Genomic DNA, 23,168 nt, shown 5'->3' with positions numbered 1-23,168 from the left:
ATCTAAAGGCTGTTCTTTAGTACCCAAACATGGGAGACAAGATCTACAACAGAATTCTCCCTAAATTAATATCTGCCCAATGGGGAAAATTTTTTAAGGGGGGGGGGCAGAAGGAAAGAGGCAAAGTCTCATAAATACAGAGAATTTTATAGTCATAAGTAATCAGTAAAAATACCAGAAATGTGTGATTACCACATTTTAAGATGCTTATTTACTGAATGCCCCTTTGATGAACTAATTTCCTTTGGAGGCTTATTTGTAATTATAAAGTATTCTATTTGAAGACTAGCTTATTACAACCTTGATTGTGAGTCGCAGAAACAAATATACTTTACTTGCATCTCAGTACACACATAGAAGACACACAGGTTTCAAGAAACCATGCTCACACTCACCACAGGAGATGCATTCTACTACTTTTCTCTTCCACTTCATTTTTAAAACATTGTTTGTGCCTACTAAATTGATTTCAGTACCCACTAGTGGGTTCCACGGCATTTCCCCAAATGCTACCAATTCCTCTTACCAGACCATCCCCAGGTTAATACCCACTCTCCAAGGATTTACAACACTGTATCCGCATAGAAAATATTTTGACAGTGTTAAGACAGCAGTAGAGTTAAATTTCTGTAAATTCCAAGTGCTTCTAACAGGTGCAAACCCCTTCGTGCTCAATAAACATGTGTTGCTGATAAAGTCAGTTTTATCCTTTCCAGAGACCAGAGAGCCTCATCCTTGATCCACTTCTACTCTACCCTTCCCTGAAATCTTCTTCCTACAGAGTGCTCTCCTTTTTCCCTCCAATATTGTCTCTAACACAATTAGCACTTTAATCAGTCTGGGTCTTTTATGCTTCTACCGCACACAGTTTAAGGTTTATAATACACTCATGCCCTTTTTCTCACTAATTCTTAGACTTCTGTTTTGTCTCTCTAAGTTAAGGTAAAGGGCTGTGTCCCACACATCTTCAGTAGCTGTGCGGAACCAAAACCGTCCTGCCTTCCGAAAACTGGTTGTCATTCAGTGACGTAGGATGCCCTAGGTTAACCTCCAGCAGAGAAAGCTCCCTGTGCTTGCTCGATCACGCAATGCAGAGGACAGCAGCACCCTCCATTCAGCAAAAATCTCCCTGATTCAAAGTTATTTCTGTGATTTGGGCTATGACGGGGAAATTCTCAATGTTTGGCCTCCAGCACTTGACCATAGGAGACACTCAAACAACTTTAATAATTTTCTGCTTGTTGGCACCGAAAAAGGGTAATTAGAGTTGTGAAAGAGAATTCTTAAAGGAGAGCATGGTCAGGTGTTGGCTGGTCAGCAGCAGCTGGGAAGCAGGGAGCTATCGAACCCAGGACAGATGTCAAAGCACAGAGTGCATATTTGCATCTAAATGCTGAATTCAGAGGTTTCTTGTACAGGTTTTGTTTCTGTTATTGTACATGTGTGTGTTGTGTGTGTCTGTGTGTGTGTTGTGTGTGTCTATGTGCTCCTTTGCAAGATTTCTCTCCCAATTGCGCAGCTTCCTTTCCTGGTCACATTTTTTTTACTGCTAACAACATCATTCCCACTTAGATCCCCCGAATAAAGGGACTCTAGAATATTCCCCTGCAGTGGGGCGGTGCTGTAGGGTTTGAATGCATGGTGAGTCACACGCAGCCCTCTGGGTCACCAGACTGGAGGTGGCAGGAAAGGGGGGGGGGCGCCAATGGAGGTGAGAGAGAGTCTGGAAAAACAAAACCCCTGAAAGGTCTGGTGGGAGACCTGATCTGCCCCTGGACTCTGTCTTCTGTTGGGTCCCCTGAAAGCCCCCAGTCACAAGAATTAGGGGTCCCTGAAGTCCCTCTGGGATGGGGAGTGGGAGCTCAAAATAGGACAGAGACACACGCACCTTTTGCTATAGAGTAACTAATCTCTCCAGAGAAGGGATCCGAGCACAGATGGGTGCAGGTTGCAATCCCATTCCCAAGGCATTTCTGTCAACTTGGTGCTTAGGAGAAACTCAGACTGCCCAGGAAAGTGTGCTGTGTTGCCATCTGGCTTTCTTGCTGTCCTGTTATGTTGTTACCATTATTTCTTTTGCTGAGCACACAGTGTTGGTGACCTGGACGGTGCACGGCCACTTTGCAGTCCTGGGATGCGCGGGATACTGCTTTCTTAGCCCAACGCCCCTTGAAAAAGAGTTAGGAAAAAAGTGTCCGCTGCTGCCTTGCTCTACGCAGCGGTGGGCTAAAAGATGTTAAGGGCTGTGCGTCTTTGAAGCCAACTTGCCCGCTTCCCAGGGCGCTCCCGCCAGCCCGGGTTGCGTCCTGCTTGGAATCGGATAGTCCCAGGCTCCTCCTGGCATCAAGGGCTTTAGGAGGAAGAAGGAGGAGTTGCAGTCTCCGACACCAAGTCTAGTACTCGAGACCTTGGTCTTCTCACGCCGTCCTCACTGCGCTCATTCACCCTAGGCTACTATGCCCATCAGCAGCCCCCTACGTGGAGGGCGCTGTTCCCCAAAATCCAGCCTCCGCCCCATGCTCCGGACAGCTGCCTAACTCCGGATGCTTTCCCAGGGCTTGCCGGACCCCTGTAGCCCCTCTGCCTCCTAGCTCCTTTTCTTGCCTCTTCCCAGCGCCCCAGCTCCTAGCCAACCGTTTTCCCACCCATCCCCATATACTTTCACTACCTCGCCCACTACCGACTGTCTCCAGAGGCTCCCAGGTGGTGCTGTCCCCCGAATAGTGGCTGAAGGAGCCAGAGTGGCACGATCTCTGGGTGTGGGTTCTTTTGGAAACTCACCTCCCTCCGGAATTTGCATCCTCCGGGGAGAGGACAGGGCTCCCAGAAAGCTGTCTCTAGGGACGGGCTACGAATCTCGCAGCCCAGACTGTCGCCCCCTACCCATCCCTCCCTACTCAACGTCTAACTCGAGTCCCTCTCTTGCTTCCCGTGTTTACGCGGCGTTTTGGTCTCCGGGACCCTTGGGGTGAGCCCCGGCCGGGACCGGAGGAAGGCAGCCCCTGCGGGCGCAGCCCCATTAGCGGGCCGGGGCTGGAGGGGCTGGAGCGGAGGCGCTCGGAGCTCTCCTGCTCGCCCCTCCCTCTCCAGAGACAGGAGCCGGCTGACGGGGGCGGGAGGGCAGGCGCTCATCAATTCCGCAGCCACCTCCTCTGCTGCCCACGGGGAGGCGGGCAGGGGTGGGGCGGGAGCGCGGGTGAGTATTAAGACTCTTAAGTCGGGAGAAGTTTGCGCACAGCTCACAGCTGGGCGAGGGAAGGAAGGCGCCGGCAAGGTGAGCCTCCTGGACTTTGGGGAGGTGGAAATAAAGCATGGGGAAAGAACAGTTGCCTGTTAGCCTACAATACAAGCTGGGGCTGGGTTTAAACCATCACTTAAGGCAGAATTAAAGTGTCAGGAAATCAGGAGAGGGGCAGGAGACAGAGGGCTCAGGACTAACGCAGTTTGTTCTCATGTCAAATTAGGACGGCCAGCCCCCCAGACGCTGGGTGGGCTGTGCCGCGCGGCTGGCGGACCTTCCCGGGTTGGAGAGGTGCGCACCGTCTGCACCTCACCCCGCGGCTGACAGCTCCTGCTCAGGAGATGAGCGCTGTAGCTTGAGTTCCTGAGTCTCTGGAGCCACCACTTGCGAATGTCCTTCGCTTCTACTGAGCTGTGCCCAGCCGCTAAGTGAGAGTATTCCAGGTAAGGAAGGTCTGGGAACCAGCGGGACTTAAAGCTTTGGGATGTTCCCGGGGACGGTTAACAGTGCAGGTGTGCTAGGTACCTTGTTGTTTGATTGCAAAACTGCAGTTTGGCTGTGGTGTTTGTAGGGTCTGATGTAGGGTCAGCTTAGTCTCAGTCGCTTCACTTTACCCTTGATTAAGGAAAAGATAGTTGTCCGAAGAAGGTGCTACAACTTACGGGTTCATATTGAAGTCTTCTAAATTTTTGAGACTTTTACTAGGGTGTTAATATCAATTTTCCTTCAAAAGTTTTATTCTCCAACTTACTGGATATGAAAATTACGGGGCTGAAAGTTGTGGATTTTTTCCAGAAGATGTTTACTAACTAACAAACATAATCTCATCTATGTGATGTGTCATGGTTGTTCTGGATATTGGGAATGAGTACAGTGGTGAATGGAGTTGCTTGTTAAGTCATGTTTTACAGAGAATTATTTTCCAACAATCATTTATGCATAGCAGCCATTCTTCACACCTATTAGGAAAAATATGTTGTGTGCGTAGTTTCCAAAAGGGACTCTTTTTTTTTTATGATGCTCTTTCCAAGCCTGGGTGAAAGACATCAAGAAAAGCTCTAGCAAATTAGTTCTTCTTCCCAAAACATTCATTTTCCTTGAGGTCCAAGGAAATCCAATCAAATTCAAAATTCAACAATCCAATTCGATGTTTAACTCTTTATTCAGACTTCATTTTGCAAATTACCTAAGACAAGTTCTATCTGAAAGCTTGAACCTGTTAATATATAGTAACTGCAAGTCTAGAAGGCAGGGTTCTAGCTACTGATCTTCCGGAGACCCTGACGATTTCCTGGCTGTGGTTAACCTGAACCAAGTCATCTGTTCAAGACTACTTATTGAAATTGTTGGGTGATTGAGAGTGAAATGTTCAAAATAAACCAAAACGTGACGACATAGTTCCTGAAACTAATCTTTAAACAGCAGAGTGTCCAAGTTTGTGTGTCTTAAGTGATAATAGAAATCAAATGTTATATACGTTAGGGCCACTTTGGCTTACCGTTAAAGACAAGGTAGCAATGCTTTTGGTGTTGTGGGATTTATAAAGTATCATCTGTAGTAGCATACTGCTAGCCTACTATGTGTTCTGGTAAACAACTCAGCTTTGAAAAGTCAAAATTGCTCGTTTTCTACACTAGCGTTGTGAGAGGAACTCATAGGTGATTAGATTTGCAAAAGGTCTTTGCAGTTGAAGTCAGTATTCTCAGTGGGCACTGATTTCTACTCAATATTTTAACTTAGCTCCAAACATCCGTCAGTCGGGATTTGTTTGGGTTCAATGCCTCTAATCTACAGTTAATTTTAGGAACTATAGCCACAAGAATAATATTCAGTCATATTGTAAAATGCTCCAAGATTGTTTACTGACCACACCAACACAATGAGTATAGTAAACATGAAATCCTTATTATAAACTTGTTCACAAGAACACATAAATAATCTTAGAGTTGCATTGTTTCATGATGCTTGGAGTTGAAGAAAATTAGCTTAATATGGCTTCTGCTTCCCATTTTCTTGTGTCTTTGGAACTCCGGATAATGAATGATGATGAATGGATAAAGATAGCATTTGTTTCAATCAGTTAAAGAAATGAAGCTAAATCTTGGAATAGCAGTGCTGTGGCTGCTCTGTTCTTGGTAAACTTCTCAGACTCTTCAAAGTTGACATGAATAAAGATATTATCTACCGTTGGTTTTTACTGCAGTAAGAATAAAATGGAAATAGGAGACGTGATATTTTCAATGATAACCCAACCAAGTGTTCTTACTCAGGCTCCGAATTAGAATCAACGGGAGAGCTTTCAAAAAATATGGATGCCCAGACCCTATCCCAAACCAATTAAATCAGAATAGCTGAGGAAGAGGTCTACATTTTAATTTTTTCTTTTACGTCATTGTAATGTGCAGCCATGATTGGGAACTACTGACCAAGATGGTTCCTGTCGGATTTGGTGGAGCCCGTTAATATCGGAGAGTCTTGGTGAAAATAAATGCCGTATGTTCTATTCTTGGTCTAATCTTTTCTTCTTTAAAAAAAAAATACAACTTGATTTCCCAATTAGAAGAAAGAGATTTTTTTTCTTTGATGGTAGATGTTTAAATCATAACAGCTTCAGGCAAAAAACATTTTTTTCCAGAACAGCTATTGAGTTTGAAGCGTATCTGACCATTCAGGAAATGCTTTAGTAAATTAACTCTGGTTTTAAGAGATGTTAGAAATAATGCTTTATGAAACACAGAATTTCATCTCATTTTGTTAAGACCTGCATGATGTGTAATGTGCAAGTATGTACCCTTTGGAAAGGGGAGAAGGAGGAAAATTGTACCATTCTCCTTGGCAAACCAACTAACATATCCCAGGTGCTGATTATGTTCTAGTATTTTCACATAAATTATTTTCTTTAAAGCTCACAATAGCCTTGTGAGGTACCAGCAATTATTCTGATTTTACATATGAGGAAATTAAGGACCCATTAGGTTAATGAACTTGCTCAAAGCCACAAACCAAGTAAATTTAATATGTATTTGAACCCAGGTTTTTTTATTCTAGGTTCAATATTATAATAAAATATATATATTTATATACATAGTTCTATATATTTTTTTAATTTAAGGACAGCATTTTTTTAAAAGCAATATTGGCTAGGAACATAGATTCTGGCATGGCTCTGCTTGGGTTTCATTCCCGGCTCCATCACCTTCTAAGAAGCTGTGTTCTTTTGAGCAAGTAATCTAACCTCTCCATGCTTTAATTTCCTTTGTAAAATGAGGTTTTTCTAATGAGAATTAAATGAGTTAATATTTGTAAATTATTTTGGGTAGGTGCCTGGTGCATAGTAGGTTCTATGTAAGATTTTTTCTTAAATGTCATTTATTTAAAAAATATTCTTGATTGTTTATTGTATGCCAAGCATTGCATTAAAACTGAAGATATATAGACACGGCATGCCCCTAGCCTCCAGGATTCTGTGTCTACTTGAAAATAACCAATACATAAATAATATTCCACCTAGGTATTAGATTTTCTTCCACTTTAATTATAATTAAAAGCATTATTTTGTGTGACAACTGTGTGCTTTTCAATGTTAATATGATCTTCCAGAGGCCCATGTAATGAGTATTATGAAACCAAGTGGTAATATTTTGTGTTATCACAATGGTATTAACTTGTTTTCAATTCTACTATCAAAACACAGAAAATAATATTAACATATGTTTCTGGCTTCAATTTATAAGTTCAGAAAACTGGTAATATGGAAAGGTTTCGAGACTTTAAAATTTTATTTTAGAGGGGAAGCATTGGTAGAAAATGTCATCAGACTCAATTCCTCAGTTCTTCTAAGTGCAATTTTCTTGAATTGGTTTTCCGAAAAGAGCATTGTCTGATTGCAATGTAGTGGGGTTTTTTAAGAAAAATAATTTTACAGTAGGAAGAGTGGATCAAGGAGTACAGTTAAAGGTCTCTGATATGGAGCTGGCTTGGCCAGAATATACATCATCGGAGCCGACGATGCTCCAGCTCCATGCCACTGCCCAGTGTCGCATGATACCTCCAGGGTACCCGTGGATACCTGAGGTCTAAGATTCTGTCTTTGTTCAAATGGAAAGCCTCTCTTTATTAAAAATGGCATATGAATTGGTATTCTTTGTAAAAGAATAACATAGACACTCTAAGCCTAAGGAGCAATTTCTCAAAGAAATAAAGTACCTGGCTCTTTGAAATATTTTTTCTGATTTTGTAATCAATATTTAACCATTCTATTTCATTAAAATTTCTGTTTGCAAATGTGTGTCTTTCTTCTCTCTTTTGAAATCTCAAGGCTACTCCCAATATTTCCCATGGATGCTGCATTTTTCTTCCTTGTAGTTTCACTGCTACCTCTCTAGTTTAAGCTTTTATTACCTTTAACAAAATAGTTAAATATGCTCCTAATAGTCTGTCACATTCAGTCTCTCTGTGCTGCATTCAGTGTTATACAACACGGTCAGATTTGTTTTCCAAGCTCCCATGTCGTCACCCTCTATTCATAATATTCCGTGATTGCGCAGGAACTATCAGACGTAGAACCACTCTTCAGCCTGGCATTTAAGATGTTTCATGACATAATCCCATTTTATCTTTCCTACTCAAGTCAGGTAGAAAACCACAACAGATGCCTAATTCCAGTGCTGAAGCCATAGTGACACCACAAAAATTGACTCCAGAGTCCATCTTACTCTTTCAGCCCTATGCCCTTGCCTGTCAACCTCAGTTTGTATTCTATTGCTTCAGAATTGGGGTGTGTGGTGGGGGGAGCCCTATACATCAATGGTTCAGCTGCAGAGCTATTTTGCTTTGATTTTGGTTTCTTTCCGAAGCCATAGTCCCTATCCCCACCTTTTATCTGTCTGGTAGTTCAGAATTTTGGCATTTCAAGTCTTACGTTCCTCCGTCCTTCAGAATATATTAATTATTCCTCCATAAGACATCCAACAAATTTCCATCCTTGTAGCTTTGCTCATATTTTAAAACAATAAATATTTACTAAATTCCTATTACAGTTCCTGGCTTCATGAGGACTGTAGTAGACAGACTAACCGACAGACAATTACACACGTGTGTGGTATGGTAAGTACTCCAATAGAGAAATGCCATGAACATTCTGGAAGCAGGGAGGGACAGCACTGAGCTGGGCATAGGGAAGCAGTCTGAGGAGGTGACCCTAAAGGGGATATGACTCAGCATTGAAATGACAAGACAGAAAGAAGCAGATAAGGAGGGGAAGAGTTGAAGCATGTTACAGGTAGGACACCAGACTGTAAAAAGCCCTGGAGACTTGAAACAACATGGTGATTTAGGGAAGGTGTTTGGGTTGGTCCTGGTGACGTGTTCTGGGCACTAATCACAAAGAGGCTTATGTGCCTGACACACTAAAGGGTTTGCATTTTGTCATGAAGACAATGGGTCCTGGAAGGAGTTAAGGTAAGGGACTGAAATAATCAGATCTGCCATTCTGGTAGATCACTCTGGTGGAAAGATAGGAGGAATATTACATTGAAAAGGGAATGGATACAAATTAACAGGAAGCCCGGAGCCTTATTGCAGTAACAGAGGGGAGAAACAATTAGGAAGAAAAACAGGAGAGTTTTGTAGGAGTAGCTGGTGAATGATAGAAACTTGAGGTGGGATGAATGAGGGAAATGGCCGATTGTGTGATGAAGTCTAAGTTCTTTCACAGATAATAGCAGAGAAGGATGTCATTCACACAGTCAGAACAAGTAATATTTTGGGGAAGGAAGATGAATTTTATTTGGAACATGATGCATTTGGCTTATCCATATGGCGAGGTCCAGTAGAAGTAGACACAGAAATTTGTGTCTTAAGAGAGAATTCTGTACTAGAGATATAGATTTGGGAGACAGAAGGGTATCTATTTCAGCTGATGATGTAGGAATGGAGGATATCACCTACAGAGAAGTAAAAGAAGGAAAGAAGAAAATAAAGGCAGAAAATTAAAAAAAAAAAAAAGAAAGAAAGAAAGAAAGAAAGAAAAACATCTAAGATAGACCTTTGAACCTTGGGGAGCACCAATTTTTTTTAAAGAGACAAATGGAAAACAAGCCTACGAAAAAGACAGAGATGAAAGGAAAAAGCACAAGAAGAAGGGATTTTATGGAAACCAGGGAGAAGAAAGTGGGCACCTAAGCAGGATGTTGCAAGTAAATCAAGTAGGATAAGGACTGAGAGATTGCAGGTGGATTTAACTAAGCACAATTTCCATAGTGGGTTGGGTGTGGGTGACGAATAAATAGGAAGTAAGGAGGGGGCCAGCCCAGTGGCACATTGGTTAAGTTTACACATTCCGCTTTGGCGGCCCCAGGGTTTGCAGGTTCGGATCCCAGGTGCGGATCTTCTCACCGCTTGTCAAGTCATATAGAGTAGAGGAAGATGGGCACAGATGTTAACTCAGGGCTAGTCTTCCTCAGCAAAAAAGAGGAGGATTGGCAGCAAATGTTAGCTCAGGGCTAATCTTCCTCAAAATAAAAAAAGAGAAGATAGGAAATGAGGAAAGGGAGACACTGAGTATACACAACAACTTCAATCAGTTTGGCCATGCACTGCTTACTTTATGTCCCCTTTTTGAAATCTTTGTTGTAAATTCCGTCAAGTCAATTCCAGTTCCTAGCTACAGCAAAGTAGAACCCGGCTGGTATTTTTGCGGCATCCTCAGAAGTTGGTGGCCAGGTCTTTCTTCCTAGTCTGTTTTAGTCTGGAAGCTCTGTTGAACACTGTCCATCATGGGAAACCCTGCTGGTATTTGAAATACCAGTGGCATGGCTTTCAGCATCGCATCACCACTGCAGCCGCTGAAGTAGGACAACTGAGAGACAGGTGGTATGGTTCCCTGACCAGGAAACGAACCCAGGCAGCGGCAGTGGGAGCTCCAAATCTTAACTACTAGACCACCAAGGTTGGCTTTTGAAATCTTACTGTCCCCTAAAGTTTAACTTAAATGCTGCTTCCTTTTTTTAGCCTTACGTGGATGGTCAATGACACCTGCCCGGTAAGCAAGATGTAATATGACATCCTGATATCTCTTTCCTTAGAGTTTCCCAAGGTACCATGTGTGCATACGTGTGTGTATATTCCTCCACTGTGTCATTCATTCATTGACATAAACTCTCTTGATCTCTTTATTATAATAGTGTATTGGGGGAAAAAAATATCGGTTTTATAAACCCCTACCCTCAAGGATTACAATCTAGAAATCCCAGCATTTCAGCATCCAAATATTTCTCTGAATGTTTGTGCACTCAAAAATTCCACAGATGAGTTTTTCAGGGAAATATACCAATGTGGGATCACAAATTATACCATTTTATACTTGTGTTATGGCTGTTTATTCTCCCTTTTCTGTTAATTTTTTTTATTTCCCTACTAGATTAAAAAAGACAGAGTCACCCTTTTATCTTGTATCCAGCACACGCAGGAGACATTCTCTTCTCTTAGTGAAATGAGTTAAACTTACCTAAATGTGGCCATAAATATGGTGCTTTTTTTTCCTAAAATGATTTTTCTCATATTGAGGCTTAAAATTTTCTTCTTTTAAGTATCAACTAGCTATTGCCCCAGAGATTTCAGCCTCTTCTCTCTGGTACTTCCTCCAAATCAATAATCCATTCACATTTCTTACCTTGGCACTCTTATTTCCGGCTTAAGTCACTGTTGACTTGAGAAGCCACCTCTGTTTTCTTCATTGAGCATTTGAAGCATAACTTACATACTCAGAACACAGCATTCAGTTTGAACAGAACTGGTTTCCATCAGCCTCTTTACCTTTTCTTAATCATAAAGTATATACCTACTCCTACCCCTGCCTCTTGCACTAAGTTGAAACTACATAGGTGGTATTTATACCTCTGTAGACAAAAAAAAAAAAAAAAAATGGGACTTTCCTTCTCATATTCCCAATATGAACTGGAGCCCTGGAAGCAATTAATCCTAAATTATTTGAATAACTGATCATCAGTAAGTTAATATCTCCTAGACCTTAGGAATATAACTAAAATAATAACAAAAACAGCTCCAATTCATTGAACCCCTATTGTCTGCTGGATACAGTGATGCTCAGTCACTTATCATGACAGTCCTATGAGATATGATCAGGCCCATTCTGTAGGTGAAGAAACAGAGACACAGAAGACTTACATGACATGCCAAGGTTCACATATCTCAGAAGCTGCAGAGCTAGAACTCAAACCTAAGTTTGCCTGATGCCAAAAGACTATGCTCATTCCACTACTGCAGTCAAGTGACACTTTGATGGTGACTTAAAGATCTTTTTGTTGTAATTGATATTTATTAACCATCTTGAATGATCAGAGCCTTTAATAACAGATGGAATTAGGAACCCCTCTCCGTGGACTTTTAAGTCAATCTCTCTGGAGGCTTTAAGCTCAGCTTTCCAACCCAGTGGGGCTACAGGAGCCATGACTATCCTGATGGACAGAGCCCAGTCTTTTGGAACAACCCAAAATGGTCCAGGCTCATGACATGTGGCCAGTGGACATTTTAGGTCGCCACGTATTTAAGCAGGAGCTTTCCGCACAGCAGTGAAAATGTGAAATGTGAAATAGTTCTTCTGGGAATTTAGACTTTCGTGTCTGACCCAAATCTATTTCCATTAAGTAGACACTAAATGAATTTATTGTAAATAAATATGAATTTGGTGTCAGCCAAATATGAAAGCTATATTTATCCTTTCCTGGAGCCCAAAAGTAGCATCACTTGTCCCAGGACTATACTAGGAAAAAAATATCTCCTTGATAATAACAATTTTTAAAGGAAAGTTTTGCCATTTGAGGAAATTTCCTCTCTGGCGGGCTGTTCATAAAGTCAACCCGGACAACAGGGGAAAAGGAAAGGCAAATTGCACTGCTGCCAAATTTAAATTTCAAATTGACTTGACTCACCCATTAATTAACCCAAACTTTGGCATAATTATTTGTTGCTGACCTTAAGTCTGACACAGAATTCTTGCAAGCATGAGGGTGTGTTGTAGAAAATGTTGGTGTTTACAAACATTGAGATGGGCTCTCTTTAGCCCAAGATTCAAAGAACACAATAATGCAAATTACTTCAGCACCTCCATCCCTGGCCTACAACAGGGCTAAAAGGTCAGGACAATATTAGAACACTTTTGCATTCCCAGCATCATATAGACTGCAAAGATGGCATTAAGGCAGAAGCCCAGTAAAGTGGTGAACGATCATTGTTGCTTGAGGGCCAATTCAGGAAAAGCAAGAATTTACTGGGTTGGTTTTTTTTTCCTATTCACAATGAAAATAATTTCACTGCATCCAATGAGAAAAATGTATATTCTTGCAAATTAGATATTTTTTAGTGAATAGAAGTTCAATGTGAAACATGGCATTTCTTCTTAGCTACTAAAATATTAATAATTTGGGCAAATTTAGGGAGTAGCAACTTGGAGTCAGAAAATACCAAAACTGGGAGTTGTAATCTTGTTGAGCTGCGTTTTAATTTGTTGAAGAGGATTCCTAGTATTCGAGGTGATGCCATACATTTTCTTCGAAACTAATATTTTACCCTTATTATTGACCAGGAGTGTAATGTTTTCATTAAAGAGGAGACTGAGTCAGAGATGGCATATTTCCCCATCAGCAGGTGACAGTACTGCCATGAGCACTCCAGCCTTCTGACTCCTAGTCTAGTGCTGTCCCTGAAGAGTCTGCAAAGTTTCAGGGAGTCATGAGCATTTGCAGAAAAATATTTGCATGACTGTACTTATAGATGACCACAAGGAGAGTTAAACACATAAATAAGGCTGACCCTAGACTACATTGCATAAGAGGTGGAGCCTGACTCTGGTGTCCCCTCTCTTCTCTTTGTTTCTCAATCATCTACTGCTTGCAGTGTTCCCATTTATTCCAGAAGCCTGCTTTCTTAGGGAAAAGCCCCGTTGCTTGAGTCTTTCCACAATCTCCCCCTCAACTCCCTTTTGCCTGCCCAAATTAATTGCTTTTCTTTTACCCTATTCCTATAAACCATGCTGTCTGCAGATAATGTAGTAATGGAATAAACCTTTATTTCCTTCAGGAAAAAAATATTTGCATTAACAGTGATCAGGAGATGATCCTTGAGCCTGACATTTCCTGATGCGTTATTTGAGCAAATCAGTTTGGATCTTTATTCTCAAACTTGAACCTTTCTACTACACATAAGCGTATTAAAAGTTATGAGAAGTCCACTTCAGTGCATGTCCACCACTTGTACTGCAGCTCACCCGCTGCCACGTCTCCGCGGACCACTCCAACGGCCTCCTGCTGGCCTGCTCACCAGCCCTTGCACCCATCCCCTGCACGTTCTCTGCTCAGCACCCAAGTGAATTCCTAAAGTGTAAATCAGATCAGGTTTCCTCTCTGTTTACAACCGTTTAATGGCTTCCAACCACACCTGAACCCATGCTCACACCCTCCTCACCATGGCCTCAAGCTCCTCTGTGATCTGGCTGTCGCAGCCTGGGGCTCCAACCTCATCTCCCCAGACTACTCACTCCACCACACTGATCTTGATCCATTCACCAGAACACACCACATTCTTTGCTCATCTCTCTGTCTGGGATGCTCTTTAACTCACTTTCACATGTTTAGCTTTTTCTCTTACTTCAGGCTTTAGCTTAAATGTCGCTACCTCTAATGTGTTGTCCTGTCAATCTCTATCTCAGCTTCTTGTTTATTTCCTTCATAATACTTGATACAATGTAGTCATCTTACCTTTTTGAGTCCGTTTCTTTTATGTTCTATCACTTGCATTAGAATACAAATTCTGTGAGGTCCGTTTTGTGGACTCTTTAAATTTCCAGCACTCAGTAAATACCTGTTTAATGAATGAAGGAAGTTATCCATCTAATCTTGTCCTATCACAGCGTTTCTCAATTTCTGTGACCATAAGACCCTTTTGTGGGGCACCAACTCTTAATATCCTGCTGAAAATCTTTGGGAAATCTGCCTTTTCTGAAAGAAAGTTAAGATAATAATGGGGGTTTTAAGTGCTGAAGCAAGTGTGGCTTAGGGCAGGCGGGCCTTTTTGGTAATTTGCAAATCTCCCTTTAGATGTGGTGACTCACAGTGGGATTGACCGTCTGGTTTCGTGTTTATGAGTCTGAATGGGCCCAGTACCTGCTGAGGTAAAATGGTACCCAAGTCTTTAAGGGCGAATTTTAATCTATATCACTCTTGGAGGTTATGGAGGTTTTTTAAATCTAATGATTTTTATAAGTTATCGTAACGACATCTACTGTGCATGGCCTCTGTTGAATCTGCAGTTTTTACCAACCACAGTTGTCACCTAGCTGCCTTATTGCCTATACATAAAGGTAGGAATTTCTAAGTAAAATGCTAAAAACTTTGCACAAATTATTAGGTTCAAATGGGATTTTTTATAAGTATCGCAAGTTGCAACATGCAAAACCAGCTGAAGTCAGAAGGGCACCCCATCAATCATTATAACTAACTTGTACATGGTAGAGTCGTAGAAATTAAGTGATGATGTTGGAACTGACCAGATCATAATCGAAACAGGGCCAAATGTGAAACTTGGATCAATATCCAATTCCCAGGAAAGTGTAATTTCCAGTTTTTAAGAAAAGCATGTTTTAAAATTTTCAAGGAAAATTAGACGTAAAATAAATTAATAAATTTATTGAAAATTTCAAAAATGATAATAATAATGACAATAGTAGCTAATGCTTACATAGCACCTACTATGAGCCGGTAAAATTCTAAACATTTTGTAGATATTAATATACTTAATCTTCACAGCAACCCTCTCAGGTAGGTGCTATTATCCCCTTTACACAATGAGGAAACTGAAGCACAGAGAGGTAAGTAACCTATGGAAGAACACACAGCTAATCCATGACAGATTTGGAAATAAAACTAAGGAGATCTGGCTCCAGAGAGTAAGTAAATCTGAAAAGGGAAATGTGCTGATTATAAATTTATGTTAAAAGCTTAACAACCTAAGTTTTGTCATTATGATGTAAAGTGGCTTGCAGTTTTGCATTTTTGAGTCTTTCAACAGTGGATCCATGGGTTTCTCTCTTTTTCTTAGAAAATTAAAGGAATCAAGTAGTGGCTTTCCTTATTTGTTCTAAATATTAATCTCTCCAGCTGTCACGGGATGTACCCATGCTAATAGTATTCCACTCTGCCCTGTGGTTTACAAGAAGGAGAAATTGTACTTTGCCAAGTTGACACCTCATTCATAATAAGCAGAGTCAAATGCAAGAACTTAATTTTTTGTTGTTGTTTTAAAGGTGTAATTTCTACTAAAAAAATACAAAACACAACTCTTGACAAAACATGATTGTAAAGGGCATTTCAAAACTACATTTTGATTATTTACGGGAAAATTAGTCAGAAATCCATGATCTTTATGGTTGTAATGGGTGAAGGAAAAAAAGTGGTCTAAAAATGGCCAGTTGAATTTTAATTAGTCTAAAAATGGTCAAGTTTCCTACTCACTCACTTAGCGATGATAAACTTTCCAATATCTATTTTGGAGTGTGGCAACTCTTTTCCGTGTGTTCTGCAGGGTCTCATTTCCCTCTGCGATGACTCCGTTGGCACTCTCTGTACTTGTGCGACGGGAGGGATCTGTTCAGATGCCCAAAGGAAAATCTATGTGTACTTCCATGTTCAATTACTCAGCCTTTTGCACATGATTTTTATTTACCATCCATGATATGTTTTTAATTTATTTACCAAATCTGCAATTATTTTCTTTTCTAGTATTAATTTTAGCTCTTATATTTACTGTTTTAAAATTTTTCATGCATTTTATTCTGCAATACGTTTTAGTCTAAAGCTTTTTTCCCCTTCTGCACTGTTAACAGCTCATCTTAAGAATAATGAAAGGAAGAATGGAAAACGTGTGTTTCAGGGAGATTTCTCAGAATATTGATCTAGAACCTAACTGCTTTGCATTAGATTATCCACTTTCCCTGGGCATCAGGTCATTTTTCCAGCAGTAGGTTATCATTTTAGAGGCGAGGAAATGAATACACTAGAAAGTGAGAAGATTTTTATCTTTCAGAGTTATATAAAAGTGTAATCAAATTCATGGAGAAAAAGACATGTATACAGCACAAGGAAAAACTGTTTTATTTCAGTCTAGTTGGAAAAGAAAATCTTAACATTTCTTCTCTTAATATTTCTTCTATCAATTTGATATGATGCTATATTCTAAGTATTCAAGAAAAAAATAGTTCGAGATCTTCTTTGCCCTTTATCAATCTCAAAATATTACAGAATAATATTTATATTCAGTAATGCAAAATATGCTCTGAGGACAGGGGGAAAAAAGCACCTGATCTTTAACACACAAACGTGTAGTGAATGCTTTTGCAGATTGATCAGCGTCTCTAATAGAAGAGAAGCAGTCATCATTCTATTCAGTTTAGGGAATCTTCAAATAGCTAAGTTAGTCAATCAATTTAGCAGAAGCACAGAGTTTCATAAACATTGCAATACAGAATTCATTTAGACCCTGCCCGAATGTTTCCCTGCCAGAAAGCCAAACAGCAATCCAGTCTACAAACTTAGGAAGGTTCTAATTCAGAGCAGACCGACTCTGGCAATAGCACGTTGAACCTCAAAAGACAAGATAGAGCCTGTTTTCTCTGACTTCTTTATTGATTTCACAGTCATGGATTTTTCTAAGCTCCCTTTTGTTGTTTGATATTTCCAATCTGTACCACTTCTTAGCAAAACAAGAACAATACGTTTGAGCTCCTCTTCATATTTACTATAAATTCCCACCAAAATGATTCAGGATAAAAGCCCTAGTTTAATACCGCAGGTATTGTCAATAAAAGTTCTCTCTCACCATCGATTTTTACCTATGCACACCTGTCCCCAGCCTTCGCTCGCATTCTTAAGTGTTCATTATGTTAGATTATGCTCATCCGTAATCTACTTGTATATTTGAGGAATCTTCAAAAGAACATAATGCCTCCCTCCCATGTTCCCTCTTCTTCTCAGTCACTCACGTGTAAGTCTTCCAAAGCAACCTTCTCCCTTTTCCCACTCCTTAGTACACAGGTGCTGATAGATGATTCTAGCAGATCTTAGACATCCTAATCCAACTCCTTCATCATATAAATGAAGAAATAAAAGAGATATGCCTTCTCCAGTATCACATAGATATTTTCTCTTTTTCCCTCTATCAGATGTTTTGAGGGGTATAGGTGGGAATAGCTATTCCAATTCCATCCAGTGGTGCACCAGACAATTTTAGATTTGGATAGAGAAGTGTATATTAGAAAGAAAATAGGACATTCTTCATCAAGGAGCCAAGATTATAGCAATGTAGGCTGAGTTTATCCCTCCTTTTGACTGCATTACTGTCCAGAATCTCCCAGTTGGCCAGATTCCACCCCACATGAAATAAAAGAAAGGGCCGGGATCCAGACATAAGCATCTTGGTGACTAGGGGGCAGTAGATGTGAGAGATAAATGCCTCTTGGGTGACTCCCTGAATTGTCCAGGATGATGGACACTTGAAAATATAGACATAGACAGGAGAGAAAGCTAGCTTCTCTGGTCTTACCATTACTCATTGTATCCAGGCTGGAGGGTTTTATGTTGTAAAGTCTTCTTTTTTACTTTCTTCTTCACAATACTTTTAAGCAGAGCTCGAACATAGATAATGCTGAATTTTTAAGAGATAATTTTGCATGTATTTTGCTTTTAGGATTTTTCAGTGTGCTTGTTTAAATAACATTCAAAACTTTTCCAAGGCAATTTGTTGATGGAATTGCTTTCAGATGCATTCGGAACCTTAAAGGACAAATAATTGGGACAGGTAAGTTTTTAGACACATGGTAGAGGGATTGGCTGGAACCTGGGACAGAATTCCAAGTAGGGCAGCAAAGAGGGGTTTGAGGGAGCCAAGAGCAGTCTGACAATAGCGAATGAAATAGGGGAATAGGGAGTGGAGAGGTCACAAAAATAATAATGACTACCATTTATCAGGCTTCTGATAAATGTCAATCTATGTACAAATATGCATTATCTCATTTAGGCTGCACAACAACCCTGCAAATTAGGTACTTTTATTTCCACTTTACAGATGGGAAAACTGAAAATCAAAGAAGCTGAATAAATTAATAATAAAAGAAGAAGAAATCAGAATAAAAATGATTATAATTAATACTAAGTTAAAAACGAACATTTTTGAGGGCTTATTATGTTAGTTCTTGGATAAATTATCCCATTTAATTCTCCTTATAATCACAGGCATTGTTATACCTATTTTACCTCCAGGGAATAGTGAGGCTTAGAGACTTGAAGAAAGATGATCTAACTAGAAGCAGAGGCAGGATTTAAATGTAAAGTGCCTAACTAAAGAGCCTGTGGCTTGAATTGCTGTCCTGTGCATGCATTCTCACCCAGGTCTGTGTGCTGCTCAGTTCATGATTTTTCAGGCTCTCACATGGCATTTAAAATAGTAGTTCTCAAATTTGGTCTGATGACCCACGCTGGTCCACGATGGAGTTTCACTGTCTGGCAGCAAAATAAAAACATCAAAGACAATGTCAGAAGTTTCTCTTACCACTAAGTGTGTTCAATTTAAAGGATTGCACTTTGTTCTGAGACTATATTCTTCCTGTTCCAGAGCAAAAATGTCCCTTCTTTTTAATCTAATATGATGATAATTTATGATAGTTTTTAAAAATATTCTTTATTTAAAAATTATCAATTTGTCAACCCTATGCCCCCTACTTCACATCAGGGACAATGGGAAAGGACATGTATTTATTCATAAAATTTAAAAATCTGGGCTCCTCTGAAAAAGGAAAAGAATGATGTTTGGGAATGAGGGGTGGCACACAAAGCAAACTCCAACTTTGCCCAAGGTTAACCCTTCTCTAGTGAGTACCACTTTATATTTTTATAGAATTTCCAAAGAAGCAGGTTACACTTGAAAGAAAATGATATCAGTGTATAAATATATTTTTATAGAATAACACTCTCCATCTACAAAACGCCTAAGCTTTGGTTGAGTAATGTGCACACGGTCTAGGAAGCTTGTTCACATTCCGTATCTCATTTGATCTGTGCGCAGCACTCCCTGACACAGTGCTCCTGTAACAAGAAGGGTTCTGTGTTCAGAATATACAGTAGGATATACTACTTAGTACTGTTTGGCCTCTCTTAGCCTCAGTTTTCTTTAAGGAAGGAATGATTTCTATCTTACAGGATTGTTTCACAGATTTTAAATAAAGTAGAAAAAGTGCCGAACATAGCACAAGGCACACGTCAGTCAGTAACTGCTATCTATTATAATTATTATGATACTCATTTTACCGAGGAGAAAACTATAACAGATTAAAACACAAACTAAAGTAACTCATCTAGTTAAGTGATGGAATTGGGGCTCGAATCTAATTCTATCCACATCCCAAAGCTTCTTTTGGTTACCCCTCACCTACAATTCTATGTGAATCCCAAACCTCTCTTTGCTATCCCACATCTCTGTTCCAGTGATGTTAAAAATCCGGGACATCCCATTGATTTAAATGGCCTCCATCATTCTGTAGATACATTTCAGATGATGCTGTCCATATGGGCACAGCACATAAACTTCTCAGTACGAAAACCAGATGAAGTTTAAAATGATTTGTTGTGTATGTCAATCCAATAAAGTAACATTAAAACAAATATGAGTAGGAATGGAAATTGTAAACATTACCAGATGATATGAAACATAAGATCCTGCAGTGCATAAAGGAGGCAGTAGCTGAAGGTCATCAGTTTAATGAGAAGATAAAATTTGAAAGTGAACCTATAATTTTGATATCTATAAAAGAGGCTTCGTTGTGTGACTAGTGCATGTCAGCAGGTGTATTTTCCTAAATTACAGACACTGATTGTCAGTGTGGTGTTTGTTATTTAAATTACCTGAAGAGTGACTTCATTTCCTTAGGATAGAGTGTGGCTTTAGTTGTCGATGGAAGATTAGAAAAAGTGGGCATCTCACTGATTCCGTACTCAGGCACTTTGTTTTCATCATAATCCTAAAGAATAAGAAGTTTCTGTCTTTTTAAAGAGAAAGGAGAAGTATGACATATCTCAGTCCTCAGAGCAAGCAAATGAGGAAGGAAAGCCAATTCCTTTTCTTTTCTTTCGGAGGGGTTTTCTCTTAATATAGCATGCTCTAATTTAGAGTTCCATCTCTTGTTTTGAGTTCATCAGAGATCTGGATCTTAAATAGCTGCTTCTAATATGCTCAGAGACAAATGTATACTGAATATACACTATGTTGTGAGAATGGGTACCTTGAACTTAAAGAATTTAACAGTTATTAACTAGGTTGCATATCTTCCTGTGATTTAGGGTGCAAATTTGCAGCAGAGAGCTTGTCACATGGTGTGGCAGCCACCAGACAGGGAAGATAAGAAGGCTGGATTTCCAAAGGGAAGTTAAGAGTAATACAAGAGACAAGGACTCCAGAGAGAGTATGAAAGAGTGGGAGATAATGTTTGAGAATCTCACTTGCTGTACCGATTTTTTAAAATTTTTATATTCAAAGGCCAGCAAATTTTTTCAACTAACTTTGCCCCATTAGTAGTAATGAGTAGAACATCCAAAATGTTTTTTTCGAGTACCTGAGTATCTTGCCAGCAATTCACCACGACTCCTAAAAGTGAGAAGGGGAGAGAATCCCAGCATTTAGCTTTGAGCTCTGCAGGTTTATTTCAGGTAAGGGAAATATTTTAGGTGAAATAATTGATTTAACTTATAATACCAATGAATCATTTTGCTAAGCCACAAAAAGGCAAGGGCCTTGGTACACAACCCATGAGAGTGTGGAAGGCACTTCTTTATCTGTTTATTTCTGTTCTCATCACTTTATTTTTTGACCTTTTTCTTTTTTTGTAGTGAGAATGCTGAAGATCCACTTTCTTAGTAAATTTCAAGTATATCGTACAGTATTATTAACTATCGTCACCTTGCTGTATGCTGGAAGTCCCTTCTTAATAGGCAAGATGTAGGAAACAAGATCAGCCCATTTTCCTAGAAAGCAATCATGGGAACTGATTTGTTTTAGAGGCTGGGGGTAGAGAGCAGAAAAGTTTTGGCTTACTGGTCTCCAATTAAGCAGTTCTGCCCTGTGCACTGTGCGAATCTTGCTAAGAAAGAGGTACCTCAGGAACTTACCTGCCAAATTTCAAAGTTACAATTTGCTGCCAGTTTTACCCTATTTTTTCAAATAATTTTCTCAACTTCTCTTTTATCCTCATGACATGGAAATTGATGATAGGGACAGGGATTTTATTAGTTGTCAGATTTTTTTAACCTCCCATCTCCTCTCCTTACTGCACTGAAGCGGGAGTTGTTGAATTTTGACCAGCAACAGAAGCACTCAGAGCTTGTTAAAATGTGGATTGCTGGCTCCACCCCAGAGTTTCTGTTTCACTCTAGGCTGGAGCCCCAAAATTGACATTTCTATTAAGTTCCCAGGCGATGCTGATGCTATTGGTCAAGCTGTCAAGCTCACAAATACCTCCCAGGTATCCCTTTCAACCACTCTCTTCCTTATCCCTTCATAGTTCAAGGGTTTTCAACTTGACTTCTCCATGCCCATGACTGTCTCGCTTTGTCAGCCCTTGTTTCCCCGGCCAGTGTCAGCAAAGCACCAATAGTAATGCGATTGTATGTGAGTGAAGCATTCCAGATGCTTTCCTTCTTCACTGCCCATGTTGCTAATATTTCCTTTCCTTCCGATACTTCCAGTATTTTCTTTCCAATATTTCCAATTCATATCAAAAATACCTGGGTGAATAGGAAGAACAGATTGTTTTTCTCCCTTGTTTTCTTCATTCCAGTTAAATGTTGATTAATATAATAAAAGGAATCATCTTTGTTTCAAAGACCGTCGAGAACAGCAAGACATCTGAAATCTGCCCTCCGTTCTCAATATCTCCACTGAGGCTTTGAGAGAGACAAAAAACCATGAAGCCCTATTTATTGCAAATGGCGTTCTTTAGCTCACTAAAGGTGAAAGTTCCAGCAAGTAGCTATTTTTCCTTCCTAAAAAATAATGGTAATAAATTACCAGGGTAAATTATTTACCAGAGTAAATAATGTCCTTTTAAATAGTACACATAAATTAACAATTGCCAAACCTTGGTATACAAAGAAATAAAGATCCTACCAATATGACTGCTTTTAAAACTACTACTGCTGGCATAATAGTTATATGGAAGGCAAGAATTGCTTTGTTTCTTTCTAAAAATTAGATATAGTGCAATAGTTACAAGGGTGTTTTTATCTTTGTTTTATGTTGTTTTCTGTATTTGTTTAACAATAAAAAAGTCTCAAGGAAAAGCAAAAAAAAATGAGTGTAAAAAAGACTACTAGATTTAAATTTGTTTATTCACATTGCATATGTTGAGTACCTATTCTGGGCCAGGTAGTTTTAGGCAATTAACATACAGCAATAAAAGACAGACAAGGCCGTGCTTCTCTGGATGCATTCTAATGCAGAAGACAGGTGAAAAACAAATAAATATAACCAAAAGATTAAAAGGAGTTAGAGTCTTGCCTTATCAAAGGTCAAAACACACCATGAAACTGAAATGACTAAAATACTATGATATTGACACAGAAAACGATAAATGAATGAATGAAACAGACTAAAGTCTCCAGAAACACCTTGGAATTTAGTATATGATAACATCAGCATTTCAAGTCAGTGGTGAAATGATGGGAAATTCAAAATACCTATCTACCTTGTGTCACTCATAAACAAATACTGATGTATTTCAGGTCTAAGGTCTAATGTATTTCAAGTCTAAGTATAAATATTAAAACTGTAAATGTATGGGCCGGCCCGGTGGCGCAGCGGTTAAGTGCCC

The 23,168-nt window shown here is 39.7% G+C and overlaps 1 protein-coding gene across 1 annotated transcript in view; it reads left to right on the top strand.

The window, feature by feature from the left end:
* Positions 1-3,168: 3,168 nt before the first annotated feature.
* The window catches only part of CALCR (calcitonin receptor), a 144,098-nt gene continuing 124,098 nt past the window's right edge, over positions 3,169-23,168 (top strand). The window contains exons 1-2 of the mRNA XM_001493688.5: positions 3,169-3,274; positions 3,465-3,684. The gene's annotated coding sequence lies outside the window, so the exon portion shown is untranslated. The remainder of the gene's footprint in view (positions 3,275-3,464; positions 3,685-23,168) is intronic.

This window comes from Equus caballus, chromosome 4 (genome assembly GCF_041296265.1).
Source record: "Equus caballus isolate H_3958 breed thoroughbred chromosome 4, TB-T2T, whole genome shotgun sequence".
Lineage (NCBI taxonomy): Eukaryota > Metazoa > Chordata > Mammalia > Perissodactyla > Equidae > Equus > Equus caballus.
Note: the sequence above shows the minus strand (reverse complement) of the source record. Positions and strands in the feature narration are given on the sequence as shown.